The sequence below is a fragment of the Ambystoma mexicanum genome, chromosome 5p (genome assembly GCF_040938575.1).
Source record: "Ambystoma mexicanum isolate Mex_15411 chromosome 5p, UKY_AmexF1_1, whole genome shotgun sequence".
In the NCBI taxonomy this organism is placed as follows: Eukaryota; Metazoa; Chordata; class Amphibia; order Caudata; family Ambystomatidae; genus Ambystoma; species Ambystoma mexicanum.
The window spans coordinates 471,421,819-471,448,577 of NC_090930.1; positions in this window are offsets into that span (position 1 = coordinate 471,421,819).

Sequence of the window (26,759 nt, forward strand, 5' to 3'; positions counted from 1 at the left end):
TCTTGGGGCCATGGCCTACGGTGTTCTTCACATGTCTTAGTAGGCAGAATTCAGCAATGCTGTAAACAAACAAGTATAATTACTACATACCTAACTACTCTTCTAAAAGAATCCATAAAACGAAGATCACATGAAAATCAATAAATAACAGTATAAAGAATGAAGATACCTGTAAATCCTCTTGACACAATGTCCCTATTCCATGAAGGATGTGGAATATTGCTCCGCCCACCAAACACAAGATTACAACCTAAATGTTATTCAACACTTTCCTAACCCCTTTCCAGAAAGGCACCTTTAACACTGGTAAAGGCCAAGCTGATACCATTCTATTTCAAAGAAGCTTAGACTGGAGATTACAACTATCATATATGAGAAATGCATCCATTTAAATAGGTCATGCTTACAAAGTCTGTGATGAGTGAAGGTTACTTTACTACACCAGTGTACACCACAAACCTATTTTGTATTTAAGGGAACATTTAAAAGCATTAAACTTAAAAAGCAGCAGTAACATTTAGCAAATTCTATAAAATTAAAAAGAATGCACTTTGTAAACACTTATATGGTACAATGAACTGCCACTTGATGTGTGCAGTTTCAAAAGAGTAGCAATATATACCATCTGATAGCAGTGGTTAATATAGCTGATACACAGAACATTGCAAATAGACTTTGAAATATGTAAACATTTACTGACACTTACTTTCACATCAGCCATGCACTCAGCATGTGCAAAGAGTGAGTTCTGCAATCACAATGATGAAAGAGGACACAATGGCGGCTTTTATAGTGAGTGCACTAAGGGGTCCGATATAAGAAATATTAAATCAATTAGGGTTCCTTTGTGTTTTTGTTGACAGTGTTGCTCGAATGCCAGTTGGATGCGTGTGTGAATTATTGGGACTTTAAGTGAAATAGAGTTGAGGAATTAACTTTACAACAATGAAGGAGCATATCATGCATTATTAGCAGGTACCTTTATGAATTGGGGTCTGTGTGTGGTACAGACTTATACTATTATGCTTTACAAATTGAGTATTGTGGTGTGCATTGATGCAGTAATAGCATTATAAAACAACTTGGTGATCTATGTTCCTTTGTTTTAAATTTCAGTGTTTTGAACATTGCAGTGAATAGTTTTATATATAACCCACCCAAAGAATAAATTATTGGAAGTTTATAATCAAATTTAAAGAACATCCCCTGAGGAATGTTCCACTAACGTGGTGCTATGGACAGAAACATGTTGGGATCATGAAGTTTGACACATGATTTGTAATGAGATGTTATTGTTGTTTATGTGTGTCGTTTTGATGAATTGTGCATATGTACGTGTCATTAGTATTGTAGGATTGTTTGTGTCTGATTTTACATTCATTTTTTGTGTCTTGGGCGTTATTAACTAAGAGCTTTTTTAGCATTGCGAAATATGTGGTTGATATAGATCATATTGACAAAATACATTTGTATTATGAATTTTTACTAAGGTCTACTGAGTCAATTTTTCAGGACGATCAGTAGAATAAGAACAGGGATGATCACCTCACAATGAAATTGTTAAGAATATTTTGGCTATCAAACAACAACATACAGTTCTACATGACTAATTTGTATAGACATGACTGATCAAGGAAATTCAGTATCCCTTCATAACATCAAAGCAGTACTCCAAATGTCCTAAATTAATACACTCAGTGGATCCCACAACAGTCCCTTAAAGGATGATTTATCACATATATATGCAGAAATATAATGAAATAACATCTAAAAACATTTCCTTTTTAACATTCATTGTTCATAGCCGCAGCTATGCTACGCTCGGTCATAAACCAATTATAGCCTTGGGTACAGGTAAACTTATTTTTCATTCAAAAACACCTATTGCAAAGGTACACATTGGTAAAGGTGAGGGCATTGAATTAGGAAGACATGTACAATTTTGTGATGTAACAGCCATAAAATAATATGAATACTGCACAGTAATTTGTATCACAATAGCTGCTGCTCTGGAGGCAGTTATGACCACGGTTATGCAACCTGCCAAAATACATGACATCCACTTGAATTGCTGGCACCCTCGGCTATCAAAGTCCATGAAAGGGCACAAATGTTTCATTGGCAGTTCCATAACTGCGGCTATACAAAAAAAGAAGACATCAAGAAACATGTTCATTTTCCATTATATTTCCACACTTCTTTAGGTGGCTCTAAAAAGAGCCTTTGAGTTTTTCTGTCAATGTATAACCCACACACACATTTTCATTCAGATAAATATCCCTCTCCTCTATTACAATTCCCAAAAATCTTTCAAAATGTCTCTGTTCTCTTTCCTTAGACAACTAACTAATTTTCTTTTCCTAAAGAGAAAGAATTGAGTGTTCCAGTCAAACATATTTGTCCACAACTTGAACACATACCGCTCATTTCAAATAGCCCATCTAAAGTAATAGTTTAGAAATAGAAAAAGGTTCTTAGTCAATCTTTGGAAAACACGTCACCTGCGTCCGCAACATCACTATTCGTCCCATTCTCAAAATGTTTTATTGCTCTGCAATCTTTTGAACAATGAAATCCTCTCTTTCTGAAATTGCCACCATTTCTGAAATATCCAACAAAAACAATATCAAAAGTCCATTTAACTGCACAATCTCTTAAAAACACTCCTCCATTTCAGACAATACCAACTTACTATGTAGAAAAACGCTTAACAATATGAAGCTATATAATCTCCAGTTTAATTGTGAACGGAGGATAGCAGAGGGGCAACGCGCTGGTCTTGGAAGTTACACCAGGCAAAGCAACATAGGTTTGAATCCTGGATCGGCGCTTAGAAACCGAATTCAAGTCTGGTGTTTGGCATGCTACAAAAAAAACTATTAAATAAATACATTGGTACATATAAACAGCACTTAAAAAATGACATTGGGCCTCATTATAAGCATGGCGGTCCGGGAACTACGGTACCGGTAAGCATGCTAGTACCGTAGTTCCTGGACCGCCATACTACGAGCTGTGCTCGCGGGCGCCTGTCAGCCTACCAGCCTGCACCATTGTGAATGGTGCCGGTGCATCCGACGTCCCATTCCCATTCTACCCTATGGGGCTGCATGCAGATGGGGAGTCCCTTATTGATGGCACCCGCAAATGGGCAATTACCGGGTTCGCCGAACTCGGCATAACCCGGTTCTTACCCATTCGCTGGTGCCAATAAAAATGCAACTCCGGCGCCAGCCATGCCGGTTTTGCCGGCACGGCAACCGCCAGAGTTGTAATGAGGCCCATTGTCTTATAGGTTGAATAGCTGAAGAGCACCTGCGGTACTTGACATCCTATTGGCAGCTAGCCACTATAGAAACAATAAATACCCAATCAAAAAACAAATACTGAGAATTCCACCTTGTCTCCTCAGGTAATCTTCTTCCATTGTTCATTCTAACAAGTAAGGTGACAGTGTATTTTACTAGCACAGTACAATGGAAAATGACATGGATTAGCTAGAAGGAAATTATCCCACACACAAGGAAATACGAAAGTAACATACTGAAGAGAAGCAGCCCTGAAGAGAAGCAGCCACAAGAAAGTACAGAACAAGCAAGATATTGTGAGTTTATTCTTTATATTATTTATAATTATGTAAAATATTACTAACAATAATGTGTATAAGTAACACATATCATTTAGCACATGGACATACTTTAGCTTACTGTTTTTAAATGTCTGTGCAACCAGAAAACATATTTTAAAGTCTATCATATTTTCAATTGTTTAAAAATATTTCAAATATTTTCAAACAGATGAAGAAGTGATTAAAGTATCAAGAAGTATTAACCAATAGCCACCTCAGGAATTCCCTACAAATACAATTTTGGATACTTTAAAAGCAATGAAGCAAATATTAATCAATATTCATAATGATATGGAATCAATGAAAAGGGACAAATAATAGACAGTGAAAATCCAGCCAATTGGGACAATGAAGAAGATTTATCATGTATAAATACTAAAAGAAAAAGAAATCCAACAACCGCATTTCCCCCAAACAATATTTTTTACAAAAATCTATGTTTGCATATTTATTTAACTTTTAAAACTATTTACAGTTATATTTATTGTTGATGAATAGAAAGACATTAAAGCCTTAGAGGAACTCTGCACAAAGACTACACCGAGTATATCTTAAAATACAACTTTACAGGACTACCTACTACACATATATCTCTATTTGATTTTTTTTTTACATTTTCTTTATAGCCGCAGCTACCAGAGATGCTACGGAATAGGATCCCAGGGTCCATACACTTTCACTTTAGCCTAAGCCACAACCATCAGCACTTCATATAGCCGAAAATAGGTGTGCTGCGTTAGAAGTGGTTATCTCATAGCCGCTGGTTAGGATCTCCAGCCCTGTTGCTGAGATGATTCCACCTCAAATATCACCATATAAGATGTGGTAGCCACGGATATTCAGGAAAACATTGGAAATTAAAAGTGTGATCCTACGCTCCCAAGCCATCTCCAAGTGACCCCAAAATTAATGCCGTCTCCCCATACTCCCCTAATATCCTCCTCACCTCCCCGGCCCTCTCCCATTCCCCCATCACACTTGATGCAATTTCGATTAAAATATCAGGTAGCCATGGTTATACAGCCGGGGAAAACACACAACATATCATTGGCCTGTAGATAACTGGAGCAACAGAGGAGACCCCAATATAGCCGTGATTACATGTGCTGCACAATGACCTTTGCTGTCGTAGCCGCGGATATGGACTCCAGTCATTGCTGCGATTAGCCGCGCCTCAAACAGTACCATATGATTGGCTTTGCGGTAGCCACGGTTATGGATGAATATTTAAAACATTTATATATATATATTCAGTGAAAAAAACTTTGTTAAAGGGACGTTATGTTTAAGTTGCTACTAAAAACCTATGAAATTCAGTGAACAAACTTTGTTAAAGGGACGTTATGGTTCCAAGTAAAACTGAAAAACCCTTGAAATTCGACAGTTATGGTAAGCTAAGCAACCATAACTCACGCCACCACTGTTCACTGCTAAGACTAACACCCACGACATCAAAGATGACATCACAAATGTCATTGATGACATCACTGATGACACCACATGTGCATGTACTTTTCATGAAATATGCGTACAAGGGATTCTTATTATAATGTTGCGAAAAAAGTGTCAAGGATCATTCCAATAAATATCATACCCTAATTAGTGCATTGAACGATGCATTGATATAAATAGCATTCTATTATGGGGTTCTATCTGGTATACTAAGCTATTAATGCAGAAACATAGCATTGTGTGCAGCGTACAAGATGGAGTTATAATATTCATAATGTTAATATGTTGAATAATGAAATGATAATCGTTTTCTTAATAGATTTTTGTGTACTGTGAAATATGTAATAAGTAGCTAATAAAACCCATGTATTACATAATTGCATTACTATAGACAAAACACAAAGAGACAAGAACACATACCAATGTGGGTATATACAGGGAAAGTGAAGTTAGCAAAAAAGCACAAGTAGTAGCACAAACAATTCATAACCTAACTGATTATTTTCATGCAAATAAATGATTGCTCTTTTTCAAAGCTGCTATTTACCCTATGTATATGTATCACTTGATGTGATTGGACACTAAGGAAAGTAGTGTGAGTACAATGTATACAAATATGACCATATACAGTGAATGTACAGCCATAAAAAAACAACAGAACTATCAGAAAGTGCTGATAAGTCTATTGATTATCTTTATGCACAAAAAGGATTGCTGTCTTTAAAGCTTGTGTCTTCCCCTAGGTCTATGTTTCATTTGATGTGACTGGACTCTAAGGGAATTACTTTAAGAGCTACTTGTAGGATACGTCTACAAAGAAAATACAATTTTTAGTTTCTGACTGTTACTGAAGAAAACCATGTGGCCTAGATATGTCAGCAAAAGAAAAAAGAGTGAGCCAGACATGTGATGTCATCAGTGATGTCATCAATGACATTTGTGATGTCATCTTTGATGTTGTGGGTGTTAGTCTTAGCAGTGCACGGTGGTGGCGCGAGTTATGGTTGCTTAGCTTACCATAACTGGCGAATTTCAAGGGTTTTTCGGTTTTACTTGGCACCATAACATCCCTTTAACAAACTTTTTTCACTGAATATACAGATATTTATGTTCAATATTTTAAAATAGGAAATACATTACTGTGTGTGTATATATATATCTCAGTGAAAAAACGTAGAAACTTTCTGCTACTATTGCTGTTTTTTTTCCTACTTCAATTCCCTTGTATATATTCATATTTGTATGTGGTGTTGTCTCTTTGTGATTTGTCTATAATAATGCAATTATGTAGTAAGTGGGTTTTATTACCTACTTATCACAAGTTTCATTGTACGCAAAACTGTAATATGAAAACAGTTATCATTTCACTATTGAACATGGCAAGCTTATGAATATTGCACCTCCATCGTGTATGCTGCACACAATGCCTATGTTTCTACATGAGTACCTTAGTATACTGGATGGAACTTCATAATAGAATGCTATTTATATCAATGCATTGCTTAATACACTGATTAGCACTTGATATTTATTCCAATAATCTTTGACACTTTTTTTATTAACATTACACTAAGAATACCTTATACAGACTTTTCATGAAAGGTAAATGCACATGTGATGTCATCAGTGATGTCATCAATGACATTTGTGATGTCATCTTTGATGTCCTGGGTGTTAGGCTTAGCAGTGCACGGTGGTGGCGCGAGTTATGGTTGCTTAGCTTACCATAACTGGCGAATTTCAAGGGTTTTTCGGTTTTACTTGGAACCATAACGTCCCTTTAACAAAGTTTTTTCACTGAATTTTAAAGGTTTTTAGCAGCGCAACTTAACCATAACGTCCCTTTAACAAAGCTTTTTCACTGAATTTGAAAGGTTTTTTGCAGCGCTACTTAACCATAACGTCCCTTTGACAAAGTTTTTTCACTGAATTTCATAGGTTTTTAGCAGCGCAACTTAACCATAACGTCCCTTTAACAAAGTTTTTTCACTGAATTTCATAGGTTTTTAGTAGTGCAACTTAACAATAATGACTTTGACTTTATATACAAGTCATATGGAACTGACTGAATCTCTTCTACTGTACTTGATGTCCGCGAACTCATTTAATGTTCGCGGACATGTTCGAAGAACAGTACCACAACCTAAAAACTCTGGGGGGGTATGTTTGATTGTTATATCATAACATAGGAACATTGAACAAATTCAAAAAGGAGCACACAAACACATTATATGTACTAATACATAAGAAATGTAACCCATACATGCAACACACTAACCATTCATTTAAATGCACTATGTTCTAAAATGGAATATACCACAAGAAAATAAATTGGCTTCCAACATAATTACCTCACAGACACGACAGAACTGTGAACACGAGCAGACCCACTGAGTACATAGGACATATCTTACCTGAACTAGTAAGTGTACTTAGTTGTATTCATATATTTATAAACTTTCTGTATTAGATAAAAAAATATATTATTTTTTTTTTCTCACAGAAATGTCTAGTACTCTGGAATGGCTAGAGGAGCATTTTCCACATGAAAAAATGTCACAAGATAGTGAAACTAATGGTAAACACTTTATAATATAAACCATTTAATTATTATTTTGTATACATTTAACATATATATATTTTTTTTGTACAGAGCATACCAAAATAGAAAATACTTGAGAAAAACCTGTTATGGATAACGCTTTTCACAGTATAGAAGAAAAAATGGATTTATTGTTGACTAATTTTAATAAATTGAAAACTTTTGTGGAAGTTCATTTTGAACCAAAAACCTTGTACCATTGTCCCACGTGTACTTGTCCCTCATCACCATATCCCAGTCAATTATCCCCAAACGCTCTCCATAACCCAAAACGTTTTGATGAGACTTCCATCCCTTCTTCACCTAATAACAATCATGTTGAAACCCCTAATTCTCCTGTTTTTGTTTCTGTTTCTGCCTCACCTTCTCTGTCATAAATTATTAATATATGTTAAATAAAGTTGAATTTTTAGATTGTGTTGTAAATAGTTTTTTTTTTTTAAAACAATGTAGGTGTCCGCGGACAGTGCAGGTGTTCTGAAATGTTCATAAATAAACGAAAATGGAGGTGTCCTGAAGAACACTATATCTGTTCGTAATGTTCGCTATCAACTTGAAACTGTTCTAAGAACACAATTGGAGTCCTCAAATGTTCGTAAATAAACGAAAATGGAGGTGTCCTGAAGAACACTACACCTGTTCGTAGTGTTCGCTAGCAAGATGAAACTATTCTAAGAACACACGCGGTGCCCTGAAATGTTCATAAAAAAAAAATATTAAAGTGTCCTAAAGAACACTATATCTGTCCGTAGTGTTCGCTATCAAGTTTAAACTGTTCTAAGAACACAATTGGTGTCCCAAAATGTTCGTACGGAAACGAAAATGGAGGTGTCCTGAAGAACACTAAACCTGTTCGTAGTGTTCGCAAGCAAGTTCAAACTGTTCTAAGAACACAATTGGTGTCCTGAAATGTTCGTACATAAACGAAATTGGACGTTTCCTGAAGAACACTATACCTGTTCGTAGTGTTCGCTAGCAAGTTCAAACTGTTCTAAGAACACACGCAGTGACCTGAATTGTTCGTAATGAAACGTAAATGGAGGTGTCTTAAAGAACACTATACCTGTCCGTATTGTTCGCTAGCAAGTTGAAACTGTTCTAAGAACACAATTGGTGTCCTGAAATGTTCGTACATAAACGAAATTGGACGTGTCCTGAAGAACACTATATCTGTCCCTACTGTTCGCTAGCAAGTTTAAACTGTTCTAAGAACACACGCAGTTTCCTGAAATGTTTGTTTCATGTGTGACGCATTTTTAATTACTTCAGGACCCGAACAGTGTCCGTAGAACATCAACTCGCATGCGCTAACCAATCTCCGTGCATTTGGTGTCCTGCGGACATGCGCTTCCTTCGCTGACATGTTCGCGAACGGATCATATGACCGCACCCACGCTGATCGCGATTTCTGAATGCGGACACTGTTCGTGTCCCCGAACAATTTAAAAGTACATTTTCAATTAATCCATAATATTTTTCAATAAAATCTCACCATGGCACAAGTCCCACATAGTAATCCTGAGTTTCTACATACCGTTTGAAACTTTTGAAATTTTTTTTTGTGTTCGATCTGTCCGCGGACAAGCACCCCTATAAAATACCACGCCCTAGAGCTTATTCTCATTGTGTTTCTGACTATTCTTCAGAACACAGCGATTTTTGCTGCCACCTGCAGATTACACCATCATCGAGATGGCATCCATGGCTGAACTACTGCCACCTGGAGCTGCACCTGCTTCAGTACCACCCCCACCCCCTCCACCACCAACACCCCCCCAAGGGCCTGAAGAGGGGAACAGGAGTGAGGATGCAGAGGAGGAAAAAGAGGATGATGAGAATGAGGTAGAGGATTTCCCTACTACCTGTACTAGGCGTGAGTCTTGGGTGTGGCGGTTATTTACCATTCATGGGAATGGTCCTAAGGCTTGTGCGAACTGTGTTACCTGCAATGAGTGCAAAATGATACTCAGTCGCGGGAAGCACGGTAAGTACAGCTTTGGGACCACTACTATGAAGCGACACCTGAGGTCATTTCACTCTGGGGCTATTCGCAGTGTTGTACCTTGCGAAGAATGTAGCAGGTTGATTTCCTCTACTTCATCCTCTGTTTCTGATCCTGTCACCACAAGGACCACCTCGGTGGGACAGCGTCTTCCTCAAGCTGCCTCACAGGCCATACAGAATGCTGATGACCCTTACCTTTCGAGGGTCACAGTTGTATGTATGTACTGTGACACAGTACTCTGCAGGGGGGAGCGACTTCGTAGTGCTTTTGAGACTATCGTCTCAGAGCATGAGAAGATCTGCTCACTACCCAAATAAAACCCACTCTACATCTTCCTCTCTCAGCTCGCCCTTTCTTATCGCTGTGGTTGGTGTCCCCCCTTTACCTTCCTTTCCCCTCCTCTCCTAGTGTGTCGTGTATAAAAAACCAAAAAAAATACAAAATAACAAAAATAAAAAAAAATAAGGCTCTTTTCAGAGTTAATAAATAGAAGTGAAAATAAATGAAGCAGGGCCCTTTGCATTTTTTAGAAGTCTGCGGACAGTTCACAAACATTTAAAAAATTGGGTTGCTACCCTATCGCAAACATTGCAATTTTCTCTTGAAGGAAGTGGTGGCTCTGAAATGAGCCTTTGGGAGGTGTTTGTAAGTCAAAAATTATAAATGCTTAACACCTACTTCAAAATGGATGTTGTAATTCCAAAAAAGGTTGCAATGCATTTTGTACATTTCTCAGAAAAATCTGATTGCCACCATAAGTAAGATGGACTCCATCTCTGTGAAAAATGTTTGTACTACGAAACAGAATATTTTCATTGCGAAAAGAAGACATGCCAAAATCTTTTAGAAAGGCACAAACAGCTTTATTAACATTGCGCCTTGCTTTTCCATTTGTGGACCAAATGAAGAAGAACGAAGCCACATTTGTCTCTGCGCAATCCGTGAAAATATCACTTGAGAATTAGGAAACATGTCCATAACCTTCCCAAGTCCTTCTTTCATAGCAAATTGCAAAAAAATTCCAGTCACATGTCCTAAACGGTTCCCTCCACAATGAATTACAATTACGTCTGGATGTTGCTCTGTCTCCAAAGTAGCACAGAGAGGTAGCAAGTCCAACCACTTCATTCCACGTACTCCATGCCAGTGTACTTCCAAATGTGGAAATCCAAGATCTACAGCTACTCCACAGCTTTCTGCATGCACCTTCAACCAATATATCCATGAATTTCCCAAAATCCATACAATCTTTTTCCTAAAACACACAGACATAGCTATCTGTTGTTCTCTCAGCAAAAACAGTATATGAGAAACTCTCTTCTGGCACAACACACCCACTAAACCTTCCTGACCAATCCCTTTCAGTACTCATTCTCATTTGCATGACTTCTGAACCCAAAAATCCCCGGATGTAACTCCCGATGTCGGCGAACTACCGCCATGTCCGCGGACATATCGTAACATGAACAGCCCTTCTACCATTTCCACTTCACTCTCTCTGCCATTCCCTCATTTGATGTAGCTAAGAAGTCACATGACCATGCACCAATCACATTCAAGACCTCTACATCTAACTGCATCATCATAGATCAGCACTGCAATGTACTGTGAATCTCTCTGAGTACAAGTGTCATATCATTGGCAAGCACCATCTACCAGAAATACTGTACAAGTCTCCAAGATTTCTACTTGCAGCTCCATGCATATCCATATGCATGAACACAAACTTCAGGTATGCATATTTTCTGTACAGTAGATGAACACATTTTCAAACAGACTTTTAGCTTATGTAATCTGTAAAATGAATTTACTGTATTTTTTCAATTTCCTAAAATCAACTATCACTTATAAACCTTTATACTATTTACTTTCTTTATACACACACACTCAAATCATGTTAAACTAACATTTTTAAATGAAATATATAGACTACATATATTCAAACAAAATTGCATGCAAGCACAATCTATGTTTAAATCTTTAAAAAAATACTTATACAATTTAATATTTTTTGTTTTTATTTATTTATTTACTTAATTACTTTAATTCAGACATGACATTGAGGCGCTATTACCTAGAACAGCTTAGTTACAGAAATAGTGGTATTCACTGGTATATTATAAATTTCACAAGACATAGTAAAGATATTTTTTTTGCTACAGTTAGTCATTCAATACAATTTGTTCATTAAGAACATATATTTACTGAACTGATGCAATGTATCTTATGTAAATAAATTAGTTTAATGGTTTTGAAGAAGACGCTGGGGATTTCAATTAAAAAAATCAATATCTTAATTAAAAACAGCGCTATATACAAACAAAATTACTAATTTTAATCTTTTACAATTGCAGTGAAGACCAGTCTCCTGAAAAGAAGCAGCCGAATTTGAAGAACAAAGAAGAACTAAGAAGTTACCTGTTAATTTAAGAAAAAAAGAAAGTAGAATATCAACATAATATTTGTATTATTACTCAAACATACTGTAAAGTTAATACAAGCTATTTCTGTGCCTAAAAATAGAGATTGTGTACCATTTTGTCCAAAAATCTCCATGTCCCAAACAGCGATTTACAGCCAGAATGGCCCACAAATTCCTATTTTTCGACACACAAATTACCCAACTGAACCGCTACAATTTTCATATTATAGAACAAACAACTGTTTTAATTGTATACATTAGATTTACTATTTGTACTTTTCCACACCACTAGCTTACTTTTTTTTGTCATCTGAACCCCACTTTAGTAACACATAAATTCAAGAATACCTATCGCTACTAGTTGTAGTTCCCAATGCACAATCACACACCATTACATACATCGTTATCATCTTACTCAAACACTCATGCACACAGCACACATACATTGTAGTACACCCAAACCCATACCATCTTTATTTTTTTTCAACAGACCCTAAAGAATGCCTACCAAAAGTCAAGTCAAGTCCATAGAAAACAACGCAGAAGTAGAGCAAATGAAAATAAAACTGTCCAACATAAGCATCCATCTCTAGCATAATTTGTAAAAATAAGTTGAAAGAAAACAGCTAATACAGTCAGTTAGTGAAACACAATCAGTTTCAAGTACAAAAACGTTGCCTCCTCTATCAAAATAAATGTAAAACAAACCAAAAAACAATTAACAGAAAATCAGCTATCACTACAGATAAAACTGCTTCTTTAAATTTTGATATAATGCAAAGTAAGCATAGCAAGAAAAGTATTTTAGCCAAAATCTACCATCACAAAGTCCTTCAAAATCTTATAAAAACAGGAGATAAATCAGGTTCAATGCTTAAAACCTATTGTTGGAAATTAATCTTAGATACATTGATGGACAGTGCAATTCTTCTCAAAAGAAAGTTATTCATTTTAGTGTTAAACAAAATGAAACCACTAACAAAACTAAGAACTAAATTACAAAAAAGACTTCTCAATAAACAAAATGTCAACAGAAAGAACTTCTTAAGTATCTGCGGAGGTGAATGGAGTCACACTACGAGCACAGAACCATACTTTAATGAAGAAGCGTACAAACAAAAACAAACAAATACAATTGCCATACATAGCAGTGGTCGAGGTTAGGAAAAAGTGAATAATACCATAATGGAACAAGAAGTACTCCTTACAAAAATATGCCCTGAAAACTTAGAATTACCCCTCCATTCAACTGAATCAGAACATCTAGTTTACAAATGGCCATGCACGTCAATGTGTAACATTCCCAAACAATGTTTCAAATCTTTACGCCAAATCCTCAATAAATATGTAAAAAGCAAAGACAAAATCAAAATTAAATTACTGCAAAATATGGATACCTGTCCAGTGCGCAAGTACACAAGACTACAAGGACATTCATTGGCCTGCATTACAGGACCTACTTGTAAAACCACTTTCCATGATATCAAAAGGATATCAACACAGCATTCAACTATAAGAAATCTAGTCTATAAACTGTACTATGCTAAAAGTCCTGCTTTAGCACTAGCAAATTTAAATAACATCCTTCTACATGGTACAGCAAAAGACCTACTTGAAGAAATTGACTATATCCAGAAAAAATATTTTGGAAGTGAAAGCCATTTACAGAATGAAATAGCTTTAAACCAATTAAGCAACAATTCTACACATGGCAACCTTTTGCTAAACACATCCAAAAAAGAAATACTAAAATTTAAAAGTACATCAGCTGAAGTACCAAACCATGTATATGTATGTTGCCGTAGAACTTTTTATAAAAATAACACAAAAACTGTAGACCTATCATACAAAACAGAAGACAATTAAATTCTAAATGGTTTGAATTAGCTCTCTACCTTGTAGCAGAAAACAAATATGAAATAACTGACCCCTTAATACTTTGCAGTTACTGCACTACAAAACTTGACAACAACCAAACTCCTTCACGTGCTATCACAAATAATTTGGAATTATACCCAATAACAAAACCCCTACAAAAACTTAATTTATATGAGAGCATCATAATTCAAACAGTACACCCATTTCAAGCAATAATACGCCTTCAACCAAAAACAGCAAAATTACCTCCCTCTGAATTGGTAAAAGGCATTTGTGGAAAAGTAGTTTATTTACCATTAGATCTAAAAGAAAATGTGCATACTCTAGGAGTGCAACGTCAAATGCAGCAATCTTTAATTATCTTAGTAAATGGAGTACCCTACAAAAGACAAAAAAATATGGCAACAGCTGGTAGATTTACATAAAGTTAGACAAGCCCTCCAATATCTTAAAGAGAATAATGAATATTACAAAGAAATTAATATTGAACAAAACTTGAAAGATACAAATGAAATAATTCAAGAAACAATATCACATACTTTAGACCATTATACAATTCATCCTTTGCACTCTAATGACACCATAGAAGATGTACTGGAAACGTACCAAATGCGTCAAACAAAAGGATCGCCAATCAGCATATGGGATGAAAGTATAGAAGCACGTGCTTTTCCTCTACTCTTTCCTACTGGCAAAGGAGGAAGGTATGATGATAGACCTATTAAAATATCAGCTTCAGGATACCGCTCATTACGGATGTATTCTGAAGATCCCAGATTTAGACAAAATGTGGAATACATATTCCACCTACTCTTTGAAAGTGAACTAGCAACTTTATGTTACACAATTATTAGAAAACGTGCAACAAAAGGATGAGGTTTTACAATCAAATATTACAAATCTATTAGCAAATATGCGTGGTGCTAAAGAGTACTGGTTTCGACGTCATGGAGATGTACGTTGTATGATCAGAAACCTTCGCCCACCCACTTGGTTTGTTACATTAAGTTGTGCAGAATATGCATGGGAAGATTTACATGATTTCCTACGCATATCAAATAAAAACAAAACAAACATAGATATACTAACACCTGGAGAACTTTGTTCTTTGGATCCTGTTAATGTTTCAAGATATTTTCACCATCACTTCATTGCTATGCTACATTTTATTTGTAATAAAACTGTTCCTCCCCTTGGAGAAGTGCAACACTTCTTTTGGAGAAAAGAATACCAAGCCAGAGGAGCACCACATATCCACATGCTTTTATGGATTAAAGATGCTCCTAAATTTGGTCAAGACAGTGATGCCACTTCATGCGCAAATTTTACAATTTCAAAGACACAAATGTGGAAAATATTGTTGTCGCAAATACAAAAACAAAGGGAAATACTACACCAAATGGCGATTTGGTTTCCCCAGACCAGTTACAAATACAGGTCAAGTGAACAACCTCATGTCTTCAGTTAGACATAGTGTTAAAGGTAAGTCACCTAAAAATACATATTACATAAAAAGAAAAGAAGAAGAAAAATATATCAATGATTATAATGCAATCATTGCCCACTTATGGAATGCAAACATAGATGTGCAGTACATTGCAGACAATTCTACTGCAGTTGCACGATATGTCACAGCATACTTCTGTAAAGCAGAAAAGACAGAGCTCCAAGACCTCTGGAATGACCTGTCATCAGATAAAACAGTGTCTCAGAAATTATACAGCTTGGGCATAAAAATGCTCACCCATAGAGAATGTGGATCATATGAAGCAGCTGATCGTTTAACTGGTACTGCATTGTATGGTAAATCTGAAAATATAGTATGGCTAAGTCTTGGTCCAGCTAAATCTAGAAAAAGAGTTCTAAAATCATATGAAGATATAGAAACAATAGCCAAACGTGATCCCAACAGCCAAGACATTTTAAAAAACAATTTATTGGACACATACTAGCCAAACAGAAGTAATACTTTGGAAAACATGTGTCTATACCACGTAGCCCAAAACTACACATACAAAAATAATATGAAACCTGATGAAACAAAAGGTAAATATAGAGTGACAAACTGTGAAGGCAGCTTAGTTAAACTCACTAAACCAAATTTAATGAATCATATCAAATTGTCATTAAAGACGCCTCAACATAAAGAAGTATATTACATGTCCCTGCTACAACTCTTCAAACCATGGAAAAAAGTAGAACAAATACTAGATAACTATGACTCATATGAGGATGCTTTCAAAGCAAATGAAAACACTATAACTGATGTAAACTTTACACAGTACAAAACAATATTGCACAATGAACAACAACATGAAGAAGAACTCCAAGCCCAACTAGATAAGGACACTCCTGACAGTAGTGAACCTTCTGTAACAGGAAGCCAAGAACCACTGGGAGAACCACTAATAATAAATGAGGCAGAATTAGCTATGATAGAAGTAGAAAACACCATGTGTCAGTATGAAGATAAAGAAGACTTAACTATACTACAATCAAAACTAAACAATGAGCAATGTAGCATTTTTCAAGAAGTAACAAAACAAATTGCACATGGTGTAAAACGTGAAAATAAAGAATGTTCCTGCCATAATTATAAACCTATACTACTGTACGTCAGTCGTGAAGCTGGTTCTGGCAAAACATTCCTAATCAAAATCATTAGTAAGTTCCTTCAACAATTGACAAACAACAAACTGTCAGCTGTTGCCACTGCCCCCATAAGTTTAGCTGCCTACAACATAGGTGGTGTCACATTATACCGATTACTACTATTACCAGTAGAACACCAGAACAAATTAGACTATTACAAACTTTCTGCAGAAGCTGCAATTGAACTACGCAAAGTATTGAAACAAATGAAAATGCTACTAATAGATGAAGTGAGCATGGTCTCCAACCTGATGTTAGCTTTGATTCACCTCAGATTACAAGAAGTACTCAAAACAGACTATGAAGAACTCTTTGCAGGAAAACACATTATTGTTTTTGGAGATCTGCTTCAATTAACACCAGTAAAAGGTGAGCCTATTTTTAAAACATTAGGACACAAACTGTGCCATAAAACTGTTGGTAGCATTAGAAATGTCAACCTTTGGCAACTTTTCCAATACAGAGAATTAACAGAAAACATGCGGCAATCTGCAGATCTCACTTATGCCAAAGTATCAGAGTTGGTATACTTTCTAAAGAAGCAGAATCAATATTTTAACCCAGCACATTAATGCACTTTATGGCGATAATGCATGTGCTACAGATGTTATGGAACAATTAGCCCACAAAAATGTCAATTGTATGGCCTTAATGCCAACTCTTGCAAGCTGTTTCAAATTCAATTAAATCATGCTAAGTAAAGAAATGCAACCAATCATGGAAATTAGCGCCACAGACAAACTAGATGTACATGGTATGACACTACCCATGTGTGACCAAGCCACAACAAGACTAGATAGTTTAGAAAAATCAATCTCAAACACAGCAGGCTTAGAAAAGATATTAAAATTATCCTTAAATTGCAGAGTAATGCTTAAACATAACCTTGACGTGGACCAAGGACTAGTTAATGGAGCACTGGGTACAGTTGTTGGCTTTCAAACATACCCACGCGACAACAAAATTCAGTTTGTCAATATACTCTTTGACAAACTTTCAGAAGTAAAAAGGATAGGACGCTCAACAGCTAGATTCCTTCTCTTCAAAGATATGTATGTACGCAGAGAACAATTTTCTCTAACTCTTGCATACGCAGTCACGATTCATAAATCACAACGTCTTACCATAGACAAAGCAATGATAGATATTGGTAACACAGTCTTTAAAGAAGGCATGAGCTACGTAGCACTGTCACGCTTACGTCAACTTGATGGTCTATTTCTAATCAACTTTTATGCAAGTAAAATAAACGCTGATATTCCTTGCATTTTACAATACAATAGACTTCGCTCACTATACACCCCCCACCTAAACACATATTCTGTTCCACAAAAAGTAAAACGTTATAAGAGAAAAATAAATCAAACAGAAATGCAACAGGATGTCACTGCAAATCCTCCAAAGAGAGTATAAGAAACTAATACTTCATCAAGTACCAAAAGCAAAAAAGAATCAATTAGGGAAAGTCAACCAGGTACTTCTTTAAAGAAGGAAGACAAACTCTAAAAAAAGCAGTTAGATACAGAACTACCTGGACCATTTAAATTCTCAAATATAGTTGGTCTAAGTTGCTACGCAAATGTAGCAATGAATATTCTATTTCAATTACCACCAATTGTTGACAACATTTACTTACACAGTACAGACCCATTGTGTATGCAAATGTCAGTACTTCACAGAAATGCAGCAAACAATCCTGATAACACATATAGTGTTTATGGAATAAGACAAACATTGGACTACTGTGCTGGAATGGTGAAATTCACTATACACTCACAGAAAGATCCACAAGAATTTGTAATGTACTAACTACAAGTACTGGAAAACAAAAACATACCTGTAAATGAAATCTTCCAGATTTCATACATGTGGAAACATACATGCACTCTCTGCAACAATGTGACACAAGAAGAAATCCCCAATGAACGCTTCATATATATATCAATACCAAATTGTGAATCCATTCCATTTCAGCGACTTGTACAAAATGCAAACCATGGTAGATTATGCTCTACCTGCAATTCAGATAATCGCTCCACATTAGTAATACAAACACATAGTAAATACATAATACTAATGCTTCTACGTTACAATGCAGATGGTACCAAAAACAACTGCAAGCTGACTGGATTCACACATGGTCAAATATCACTTGGTAAGAAAACCTTCACAACAATAGGAATAATCTACCACGCAGGAGCCACAACCAATTCAGGGCACTACACTGCATATATAAAAAAGAAATGTGGATGGTTGGAATGTAATGATAGTACCATTACTCTAAAGCAGAGATTACCAGCAAATCTTACAAACGCTTATTTGATGTTCTTAAAACCAAAATTTGTTAACTAAACTGTATTTAAACCCTAGGTAAACTTGTGTTAAAAAAATATAAACTATTAGAATACTCCAAAAGCTATCTAACTGCTCAAAGATTCTACAACAACTAATCAGATAAATGAATGCCACTAAATCAGACCAAAAAATACACAGTTAGAATACGCCAATTGGTATCTAACTGTCCCAAAATTTAACATTATCCAAATAGATAAATCAATACCACTAAAATATATAAAAAAAATAGACAGTTAGAATACGCCAATTGGTTTCTAACTGCTCCAAAATTTTATAATATCCAAACAAATAAATAATATGTTACTGCTCCAAAAAAATGCAACAAGCCAAAGTATAAAGCATTAGCCAGAAACAACAAGTGAACACTGAAAACAAACAAACAAATAAACTGTAGCATAACAGAAAAAGTTTTTTTTTTTAATCCAACATGGATTTTTTTTCTCCCACAGACCCAATGATTTTAGCAACAAACACAGAAACTGAGCAAATTGCACAGTATTCTGATTTGCAATCTACTAAATATGAGGGTCCAAAAAAAAAAGTATGTTGATTATACAATGTAATAAGTCTTTACAAAATACTAATACTAACATGCTATTTTTTTTTATCACAGAAATTAACAAGAAATACATGTACTCCGGTTACTAGACCAAATGGTAAGTATACAATAATAAGGAGAACCATTGCAGCATATCACAGCCATAGTATCTAATACCTTTGTTCCTTATACATTTGTTTTTCACCCAAAGTTATAAGCAAATATGAATGTGACATGCTGCGGTAGTTGTGGCCAGGGCATAGAGTCTTGGGTGCATGGCCAAATGGCCATGCACCCAAGACTCTATGCCCTGGCCACAACCACCGCAGCATATCACATCCATAGAGTCAAACATTTCAACTATGGTCTATGGAAACTTTTAATGTCCGCGGACATTATGAGTGTTCTTAGAACACTTTCAACTGGCCAGCGAACAATACGGACAGTGTTTTCACGACACCCCCTACGAACATTTCAGAACAACGCAATAGTTCTCAGAACACTTTCAACTTGACAACAAACAATACGGACAGTGTCCTCAGAAAACCCCCATTTCGTTTATTTGCGAACATTTCAGGACACCGCGAGTGTTCTAAGAACACATTCAACTTACCATCGAACAATACGAACAGCATCTTCAGGACACCCCCTACGAAAATTTCAGAACAACGCGAGAGTTCTTAGAACACATTCAACTTGACAGAGAACAATATGGACAGCATCCTCAGGACACCCCCATTTTGTTTATTTGCGAACATTTCAATACACCGTGAGTGTTCTTAGAACACATTCAACTTGCCAGCCACAACCCCCATTCATATTTGTGAACATTTCAGGACACCGCAAGTGTTCTTAGAACACATTCAACTTGCCAGCCACAACCACCCATTCATATTTGCGAACATATCAGGACACAACGAGTGTTCGACAACGTCTTCAGAACACCCCCATTTTGTGTATTTGCGAACATTTCAGGACACCGCGAGTGTTCTCAGAACACATTCAACTTGACAGAGAACAATACGGCCAGCGTCCTCAGGACACCCCCATTTTGTTTATTTGCGAACATTTCAGGACACCACGAGTGTTCTTAGAACACATTCAACTTGCCAGCGAAAAATACGGACTACACCTTCAGGACACCCCCTACAAACATTCCAGGACACCGAGAGTGTTCTTAGAAATGCCTTCAGAACACCCCCATTTTGTTTATTTGCGAACATTTCAGGACACCGCAAGTGTTCTTAGAACATATTCAACGTGACAGAGAACAATACGGATAGCGTCCTTAGAACACCCCCATTTTGTTTATTTGCGAACATTTCAGGACACCGCGAGTGTTCTTAGAAGCGTCTTCAGAACACCACCATCTTGTTTATTTGCGAACATTTCAGGACACCGCGAGTGTTCTTAGAACACATTCAACTTGCCAGCCACAACCCCCCATTCATATTTGCGAACATTTCAGGATAGAGCGAGTGTTCGACAACGTCTTCAGAACACCCCCATTTTGTGTATTTGCGAACATTTCAGGACACCGCGAGTGTTCTTAGAACACATTCAACTTGACAACGAACAATGCGGACATCATCCTCAGGACACCCCCATTTTGTTTATTTGGGAACATTTCAGGACACCGCGAGTGTTCTTAGAACACATTCAACTTGCCAGCCACAACCCCCCATTCATATTTGCGAACATTTCAGGACAGAGCGAGTGTTCGACAACGTCTTCAGAACACCCCCATTTTGTGTATTTGCGAACATTTCAGGACACCGCGAGTGTTCTTAGAACACATTCAACTTGACAACGAACAATACGGACAGCGTCCTCAGGGCAACCCCATTTTGTTTATCTGCGAACATTTCAGGACACCGCGAGTGTTCTTAGAACAGTTTCAGCTTGCTTGCGAACACAACAGACACATATTGAGTCCTCAGAACACCCCCCATTCAGTTTATTTAGAACATTTCAGAACACCCGTGATGTCCGCAGACAAATCGAACACAAAAAGAACGTCTAACACATAAAAAAACACAACTTTCATCCTATCTCATACACTCCCACCCTCCCCAAACACTCCTACACACCAACACACACTACTAAATACAAATTCTGAACAAAGTTTCACCACGCTGTCCGCAGACGTCCATGAATCCAAGATGGCGGGCGCTACCGAAAATCTGATGCGCTTCACGCTCCACGCCATCCAATCAGCGAACACGTCGCATGTCCGCGGACATCACGCAAGTCAATGGACCAATCAGGACACTGTCCGCGGACCGAACAGGGAAGTGTGTCCGCCAAGCGGACACAGATATCACTAATTTTTTTTTACCTACTTTTTGGTCATTTTTAAAAAAAACTACTGGACGGATTTTCACCAAATTTGCAAAAGCACGCTTTCGGGACCAAGCCGCTGCTCCTGGTCCAAATTTGGTGAAAATCCGTCCAGCGGTTTGGGCTGTAGACGCGAGCAAATTATTTTTCCCATTCAGTCTATGGGAAAAAAAAAGTTTTGCCCCCCCCTGGACGAATCCTCATCAATCTTTGCAAAAAACTTCAGAGTGACCCACATACTTTTTATGCAAAGTTTGGTGAGGATTCGTCCAGGGAGACTTAACCATAACTACATGGCCACTACCGTGGCCATGTAATATTTACAGAGTATATATGTATGTATTTAGTACTCCTTGCAATGATGGCAGTACAGTGCAGTGGCATGAATTCATTTTATGGCAATAGGAGAGGAAGGGTTCAGCAGGGTGGAGAAAACCTGCATAGAATTTAAGAAGATGTACGTAGAATATATAGAGTGTGCATAGACTGTAAACAGGCTAAGTTGGTGGGAGTAGTCAGACCTTGGTAAAGTGAGTGGATTCATTACATGGACGCGGTAGCGTCCATGTAGTTATGGTTAAGTTGGTGTTTCCATAGGAAGAGCATTTTTTGGGTGGCTTATAACTTCGCTCCCTCTGGACGAATCCTCACCAAACTTTGCGAAAAAAAAACTATATGGCCCACTCTGAATTTTTTTGCAAAGTTTGGAGAGGTTTGGTCTAGGGGGGGCAAAGTTATAAGGGGAGGTCCCAAAACGTTTGTTTTTTCCTATAGACATAATGGGAAAAAACTTTGCGCACGGCCACAGGCCAAACCGCTGGACGGATTTACACCAAATTTGCGGCAGGAGCGGGGGCTTGGTCCCGAAAGCGTGCTTTTGCAAATTTGGTGTAAATCCGTCCAGTAGTTTTTTATAAAATGACCAAAACATAAGGCAACAAAATTAGTGATATCTGTGTTCGCTTCGCGGACGGACTTCCCTGTTCGCTCCGCGGACAGCACCCCGATTGGCCCATGGCCTTGCGTCATGTCCGCGGACATGCGACGTGTTCGCTGATTGGACGGCGAGAGGCGTGGAGCGCGTCAGATTTTCTGTGGGGCCCGCCATCTTGTATTCGCCGTCGACCGCGTACAGCGCGGTGAAACGTGGATAAAAAATTGTATTTAGTGCTGTGTGTTGGTGTGTAAGAGTGTTTGGGGAGGGTGGGGGAGTATGAGATAGGTTCAATGTTTTGTTTTTTTATGTGCTAGATGTTTTTGTTGCGTTCGATTTGTCCGCGGAGAACACGGCTGTTCTGACATTTTGTAAATAAACTAAATGGTGGGGTGTTTAGAGGACGGAGTATGTGTCATTTTTGTTCGCAAGGAAGGTAAAAATTAGCTATGAACACTCGCGGTGTACTTAATTGTTCGTAAATACACAAACTGGGGGTGTCCTCAGGACGCTGTCCGTATTGTAATCTGTCTAGTTGAATGTGTTCTAAGAACACTCACGGTGTCCCGAAATGGTTGCAATTACACAAAATGGGGGTGTTCTGAGAACGTTGTTTGTATTGTTCGTTGTCAGGGTGAAAGTGTTTTAAGACCACTCCGCTAATAGTACAATTTCCTATGGGAGTCAACCGACTTTTTGTCCACTAAAGAAACGATAAATCCGCTGGTGTGCGCCGACATTATGTGATAATCCTATGACTGGCGCTATTGACCTGGCTGACTTGCTTTTGCGACACTAAATCATATCTCCCGCCCCTAAGCCTGATATTATCAAAGCATTCATATTCCCTGCCTCTCTCCGTGACGTTACAGGGTGCGTCATAAAACGCGCCCAGTTCTCTGCAGTCCTAAGTGACTTTACACAGAACCCGGAAGACAACACATATTATGTCACAACACAGTGTGCCACAATTCGGAATATGAAACAGTGATTTAAAAGCAAACAGCAAGATTGTAAATTTTGTAAAGTACATTTATTTGACATCAAATGTTTAGAGAATATTCAGCAATTTGCATTTGTCTTTGTTGTCGATCCGCAAAAGTTCATGTTGAGGCATGCGATGTTCTTTTGCGGTACAGAGGGTGTTAGATCAGCTTACAACTCAGTGCGCAACAATTCGGAATATGAAACTGTGGTTTAAAAGTAAACAGCAGGATTGTACATTTGGTAAAGTACATTTATTTCACATGAAATGTTTAGTGAATATTCAGCGATTTGCTGTTGTCTCTGCTGTCGATCAGCAAAAGTTTATTTTGAGCCACGCGTTGTTCCTTTGCGGTAGATAGGCTGTTGGTTTATGATAAAAGCAGTAAATGGTCGCTCTGATAATCGTAAGGTTGCTCCAACAACGAGCCATTAGACCACCCTATTGGTTGGTATGTTGTTTGTAGCCGCTAGTAATGCGTAAGGGCATATTGGTCCTTGGCGATTGTCCCATAAAATGGTGAGGGTCATGAAGTTGCATATTTGGACCTGCACCTGGCAGTTGAAGACCCCATCCGCTGGAGTCTGTAGATCGTGACATAGGCAAAATGGGGCCACATACCTGTTTTAAAAAACATAAATTAGTCTCACCAGCCGATCTTCATTAAAAATCATCATTTTATTTATTAGGGCGTGAAACTATTTGCTATCGAAGATAGTGCAACAGAGTATGTTAATAATAAAATAATAATATTTTCCCATTCATATAGCGCTAAGAACCGTGAGGTATCTAAGCGGTGCTTATTATTAACCACGGTGTGTGGTGCTCATTTATCGACCACGGAAGGATGAAAGGCTGAGTTTTGCGTTGCCGTGATTCGAACTTGCGTTAGCAAGCTGTGCACGGATGTCAAAGCGAGCGTTGTACTCGCTGTGCCACTTGACAGGCTACAGTGAAGTGGCAAAGCGAGTAGAGCGCTTGACCGCCTATAGACCGGTTAAATTATTTCTATTAACCCACCCTGTGTCGTCTGCCTTTTTCAGAGCCCTCTAAACGACAGGGGATCAATTTGGCGGTGATAGTGCGCGGTAGAAAACATTATGCCACTTTCAACGAATAAGTTCAACTTGAGCGGTCTTTAATGCTACGCTATTGTAATTATATTTGGTATAAAATAATCTAAAGGGTTACTTACACTACAATTGCAATTTCCATTGTCTACGAGTAGTGCAGTCCCAAAATACGACTCCGCGTGTGCGAACGATCTTTCACATAGTGATATGATATATAAAAGTGGTTTCGTTTCAGAAATTTCATCCTTTTCTTCTCTTACGTTTTAGCAACACTCCTTCAAGAGAAGTCTTTCATCACAATCCCTGTCTGTGAAGGTCAAAACACAATACAACCTTATAGTCCGCTTCGTGAGCCTCTCCGGGGCCCGAGAAAAAAATGGAAGCAGCTGACCTTCACTGTGAACGAGCATACATTCTTACTTTGCAACATTCTGTGTAAAGCCATCTGTAGAAGTTGGTTTTTGCACACCATGTTTGTATATTGTTTGCGTAATATTAAAAAAAGTTTGTTTAAGGGACGTTATGGTTCTAAGTACAGCCGAAAGACCCCTGAAAATCGCAAGTTATGGTAAGCTATGAAAAATAACTTGTGCCACCACAGTGCACTGCTAAGACTAACACCCAGGACATCAAAGATGACATCACAAATGTCATTGATGAAATCACTGATGACATCACATGTGTATGTACTTTTCATGGAATTTGTGTACTAGGGATTTTTATTATAATGTTGCGAAAAAAGTGTCAAGGATATTGCAATAAATATCATACCGTTCTTAGTGCTTTGAACGATGCATTGATATAAATAGCATTGTATTATGGGATTCTATCTAGTATACTGAGCTACTAATGGAGAAACATAGCATTGTGTGCAGAGTACAAGATGAAAGTATAATATTTGTAATGTTAATATGTTGAATAATGAAATGATAATTGTCCTGAAATGTTCGGAAATTCACAAAATGGGGGTGTTCTGAGGACGTTATTCATATTGTGTGATTGCTTAGCTGTATGCAATGAGGGAATGGCACAGAGAGTAAAGTGGACGCCGTCCACGGACACCGCGGCTGTTCGTGGACAGGGCGTGCTACATCCGGGTTTTTCCAGGAAATCCAACATGGAAAGAAGACTGTACGGATCAGCCAATCAGATGTCGAGGTTGTGGATTTGTGTTGAAAGAGACTATGTGTGGTGAAGATGGCAGAAGTAGAGAAAGTCAGGGTGTTGGTGCTTGGAGATATGTTTGTGTATGGTGTAGAACAGTACGCTGAATGCAGGCATGTTGCAAAGAACTTTGATGTGAAAGGAGTGGAGGTGGTGTGGAGCACTGTGCCTGATTGCAATGTACAGGGAATTGTACAAGTTTGTGAGGATATGGCCACGATGAACAGTCCGCATGTGGTAGTTTGGCACTATGGTGCTTTCCATTTGGGCAACGTCAGTGCCCCTACTTTGTTGGCTGATTTGGAATGCTTGGTTCAAGCCGTAATGAAGATCCTTCCAAATGCGAAAGTAATTATGGGACAATAGTTCAGTTTTTTGTCCTCAGCAAAACATTGCTAGGTGTGGCATCAACCGAGGCATGTGTGCCTTCATGCTTAGAGCTGGTATGTTCTTCTGTAATAATGAGAATATTGATGCCAGTAATGCTGTCAATTTTAAAGAAGATGGCATTTCTTTATCTTTTACGGGAAATGCCTTTCTATTTTGGAATGTAAGGGTTGCTTTGGAGAAGGTTATGTGAAGATTTTAGTAGTAAAGTAAGAAAAAAAACAAGAAAAAAAATACAAAATAGCAAGTGTCTGTCAAGCATCTGTAAAAAAAACAAAAAAAAACGACTCTTTTCAGAGCCAACTTCAAAGGGGAAATGGGGCACACTATTTAAATTTACATTC